The sequence below is a fragment of the Furipterus horrens genome, unplaced genomic scaffold (genome assembly GCF_987537825.1).
Source record: "Furipterus horrens unplaced genomic scaffold, mFurHor1.1.pri manual_scaffold_17, whole genome shotgun sequence".
NCBI classification, from domain to species: domain Eukaryota; kingdom Metazoa; phylum Chordata; class Mammalia; order Chiroptera; family Furipteridae; genus Furipterus; species Furipterus horrens.
Genome location: NW_028327187.1, coordinates 25,104,563 through 25,109,439, shown reverse-complemented (window position 1 = coordinate 25,109,439; position 4,877 = coordinate 25,104,563). Strand labels below are relative to the sequence as shown.

At 38.9% G+C, this 4,877-nt stretch overlaps 1 pseudogene; it reads right to left on the bottom strand.

The window, feature by feature from the left end:
• Positions 1-2,839: 2,839 nt before the first annotated feature.
• Positions 2,840-4,367, bottom strand: LOC149990706 (microphthalmia-associated transcription factor pseudogene; annotated as a pseudogene).
• Between the last annotated feature and the right edge of the window lie 510 nt (positions 4,368-4,877).

The window sequence follows — 4,877 nt, the reverse complement described above, 5'->3', positions numbered from 1 at the left end:
GTGGCTTTGTAGTATTGTTTGATGTCTGGTATTGAGCAAAAAAGAAAAATAACTCATGGACATGGACAACAGTGTGGTGATTGCAGGGATAGAGGGGGCTCAGGTGGAAGAAGGTATAAGGGGGATAAATGGTAATAGAAAATGTAATAAAAATGAACTATTAAGAATAAAAGAATGCCTAAAACCATGGCTTAAGAACTCATGGACCAAAAGGCTAAACATAAAGTTACCAATATTTGAGCCAGTATTCCAATTCTAGATACATATACAAGATAAGTGAAGACATATGTCCACACAAAAACTTGTACTCAGATATTCATAGCAGCATCACTCATAATAGCTGAAAAGTGGTAACAACCCAAATGTCCATCAACTAATGAATGCATAAACAAAATGTGGTATAACCATAGAATGGAATATTATTCATTCATAAAAATGAATGAAGTGCTGATATAACATGGATGAACTCTGAAGATATTATGCTAAGTGCCCTGAGGATACTATGCTAAGTGATAAAAGCTAGACACAAAAGTTAATATATTATATGATTCAATTTATCTGAAATATTCAGAATAGGTAAATACACAAAGAAAGTAGATTTGCGGTGGCCAGGTGCTAAAGGGAGAGAAGATAGGGCAGTTACTACTTAGTGGATATGGAGTTTTGTTTTGTTTTCTGTAGTGATAAAAATGCTCTAAAATTAGATAGTGGTGAGGATTGTATAACTGATTGAATATACCAAAAACAAGTTAATTGTACAGTTTACTTTTGTGCGTGTGTCAAGTTCCTTTATCTTTTTTACACTTTTTTTTAACTTTTTTATTATTGTTCATTTACAGTTGTTCCAATTTTCCCCTCATTGTTCTCCCCTACCCCGTCCAACCCCCCACTTACAGAGTCAATCCCCACCCTTTTATCCATGTCCATGGGTCATTTATAGATGTTCCTTGATTACACCCTTCCTCTTCTTTCCACCCTTATCCCTCTCCCCCTCCCCTCTGGTCACTGTCAGTATGTTCCTTGTTTCCATGCCTTTGGTTTCATTTTGCTCATTTATTTGTCTTGTTCATTAGGTTCCTCTTGTAAGCGAGATCATATGTATTTGTCTTTCACTGCCTGGCTTACTTCACTTAGCATAATAGTCTCCAGTTCCATCCATGCTGTCACAAAAGGTAGGAGTTTCTTCTTTCTTCCTGCTGCATAGTATTTCATTGTCTAAATGTACCACGTTTTTTTGGTACACTTATTTACTGATTGGCACTTAGGCTGTTTCCAGCACTTGGCTATTATAAATACAGTAGTCCCTCTCTATATCACGGTTCCCTTATTGTGGCCTTAATGTATCACGGGATTTTAAAAAATATTATATATAATTATTTATCACAGATTTTTCGCTGTATCACAGGATTTTGCGGTACTGTATACGTATGTTGTTAAAGTTACATAGGTTTAAGAATGTAGAATAAATGTAAGGTTCTTCCTTCGCAGGGGGGGTGTCTAGAACATAATACCCACGGTAAGTGAGGGAATATTGTAATGCTGATATGAACATATGGGTGCATCAATTCTTTTGAACCTGTGTTTCAAGATTCTTCTGGTATAATCCTAGCAGTGGAATCGCTGGATCAAAAGGCAGTTCCATTTTTAGCTTTTTGAGGAAATTCCATACTGGTTTCTGCAGTGGCTGCACCAGTTTGCATTCCCACCAATAGTGCACTAGGATTCCCTTTTCTCCACATCCTAGCCAGCACTTGTTGTTTGTTGATTTGTAATGATGGCCATTCTGATCATTGTGAGGTAGTATCTCATTGTGGTTTTAATTGGCATCTCTCTGATGACTAGTGATATTGAGCATCTTTTCATATACCTTTGGGGCCTCTGTATGTCCTTGGAGAAGTGTCAATTCAGGTCCTTTGCCCATTTTTAATTGGATTGTTTGTCTTCATGTTGTTGAGTTGTATGTGTTCTTTATATATTTTGGAGATCAAACCCTTGTCTGAGGTATCATTGGCAAATATGTTCTCCCATACAGTTGGTTCCATTTTCATTTTGATGATGGTTTCTTTAGCCATGCAGAAGTTTTTTAGTTTGATGAAGTCCCATTTGTTAATTCTTTCCTTTATTTTCCTTGCCCTAGAGGATGTATCAGCAAATATATTATTGCATGGGATATCTGAAATTTTCATGCCTATGTTTTCCTCTATGACTTTTATGGTACCACAACTTGTGTTTAAGTCTTTTATCCATTTTGAGTTTATTCTTGTGTATGGTATAAGTTGATGGTTTAGTTTCATGTTTTTGCATATACCATTCTAGTTTTCTCAACACCATTTGTTGAATAGGCTATTTTCACTCCATTTTATGATTCTCTCCCATTTGTCAAATATTCATTAACCATTGAGACCTGGTTTATTTCTGGGCTCTCTATTCTGTTCCATTAATCTATATATCTGTTCTTATGCCAGTACCAGACTGTTTTGATTACAGTGGCCTTATAATATAGTTTGATATCAGGTATTGTGATCCCTCTCATTTTGTTTTTCTTTATCAAGATTGCTGAGGATATTTGGAGTCATTTTTGGTTCCATATAAATTTTTGAAATATTTTTGTAAATCTGTGAAATATGTTTTTGGTATTTTAATAGGAATTGCATTGAATCTACAGATTGTTTTGGGTAATATGGACATTTTAAGGATGTTAATTCTTCTGATACAAGTCTGTTTCACAAAATTCTAGTAATAAAATATATCTTGGACTACTGGTAAAACATTAAAAAATTCATATTAAAGGGAAATTATCAAGACAGCCCTTCTACTGATCAGGAAAGAAGCAGCTTTGCTAACATGCATGCTCAGGTTCCTGCATGCTCATACTGCTTTTCCTGCTGCTGGTTTTGGAAGCTCCCGGGGACACTGACAAAAGAAGTGGATCAGTTACATCAACAGGAGAGAGTATCATCCATCAGGATGTCCCCATTTCATGGGGTCACTAAAGGCTTGGTTACTCTTGGATCCAGGTCCAAGGCTGTTGTTGAAGGAGATGGTGCCCTCTGTGAGATGAAGGGTTGTTGTACAAGTTAGGTCTGAGGGATGACGAAAAAGCTCTTGGCTGCAGTTCTCAAGATAGAGTTCTTGCTTGATGATCCGATTCACCAAATCTGGAGAGCAGAGACTTGTGGATGGAATAAGGGAATGTCCATGAGCTTGAGGCTGCATTTCAAGTTCCTGTATTCTAAGCAACAAGTGCCAATTCATATACCACAGTTCCTTCTGACAGTTTTCAAGCTCTTTGGCATGCTGCTATTCTTGTTGCATCTTTCGGATATAGTCCACAGATGCTTTTAAAATGGTTCCCTTATTCCAGAACATACCTAGATCATTAGATTTGGAAATCAAAGTACCTAGTTCTTTAATGTGGTCATTTATGTTAAATCTTCTTCATTCAATCAAGTTGTGATTGCCCTTTTTTTCATCTTTTTAGTCAGTGCTCTCAGCTTCAGGCTCTGTGAGCTCCCTGTTTATGTTGGGAAGGTTGGCTGGACAGGAGTTGCTGATGGTGAGGCCCAAGGTGGCAGTCCTTGATTGCTATAAAGGTCAATCAAGTTTCATGAGACAGGTAATGCAGTTGCCATTTGCAAGGCAGGATCCATCACTCTCAAGATTTCTTCATTATAACTTGATTTTAGGCTAATGATGTCATCAATAACACCATCCATCTGTATGCAGGATGCTCAGAAGTGCATGTTCACTCTCAGCCCTGTTTTGTTCTTCAAAGTTACAAAATACCTTTCTTTCACAGTTGGAGTTAAGTGTAAGCATAGCCATGGGGCTTTTGTGTGCACTGCTCCCTGGCACGGGTGGCAGGACAGGATTGCCTGGCTGGTTTGGACATGGCAAGCTCAGGACTTGGTTGCCATGTGTATTTACTAAAGTGGTAGAAAGGTAGTGCTTTACCTGCTGCCTTTGGGATTTCTGTATGTGGTGCTTGGTGAAGTTTTTGAGGTGGGTCTGCACCTTAAGGACTTCCATCGGCACCTGGGTAGCAGAGGGGAGGGTGGTGGACATGCAGATGTCTATGGCTGGTGTCTGACTCATGAATACTCTCTGTTGCATGAACTGGGCCTTCTGAAGCTTCTGCTGATGCTCCCTGAGCTCCTGCTCCTGCATCTGCTCATGCATTAGCTACTGGTGTAGCAAGATGCGTGATGTCATACTGGAGGAGATTATGGGAGGCTTGGAGGCACCAGGATGCTTCTTGGAACTGCTGCTCTTCAAGGGCTGACTGTTGAGTTCATAATATGTTTTGGATTCCTCGTGAAACTCCTCCCGACTTTGAAATCCAGTACAATCCCCGATTCCAACTGCATGGCTCTGGCTGCCCAGCCCTCCACTGCTTGGAAGTGAGAGCCGAGCCCAGGGCAAAGGGGAGGTGGTGGGCCTGAGTCCTGCGAGCATCTTCCCAGCTTAGCCAGCCATCCTGAATCGTACACTTTAAATGGGTGAACTTTATTGTATATATGTAGCATGAAACATATTATAGCTCAAAGAAGCTGTTAAAATCTCATTGGCATATTCCATGTTTATAATGGACTATTTGGGGATTTAGAATGTTTGTTTTGTTCCTGAACAACTAACTCCCTCCTCTACTACTGCTGCTTACCATGTATGGTAACGTAATTCATCAAGTAAGTGAAAGCAGAAAGGCTAATTATTGTTATTATAAAACATATTTTAAGAATAAAAACAATGCTTTGCCTTATGTTTAAAGGACTTTCAGAATAAGATCCTTACTATTTGTCCTTAGGTGAATTTTCTACATTTTCCTGAGTGCTAGCTCATCCCAAGCCTCATTCTGCCCAGCTTACAATTATGCTTAG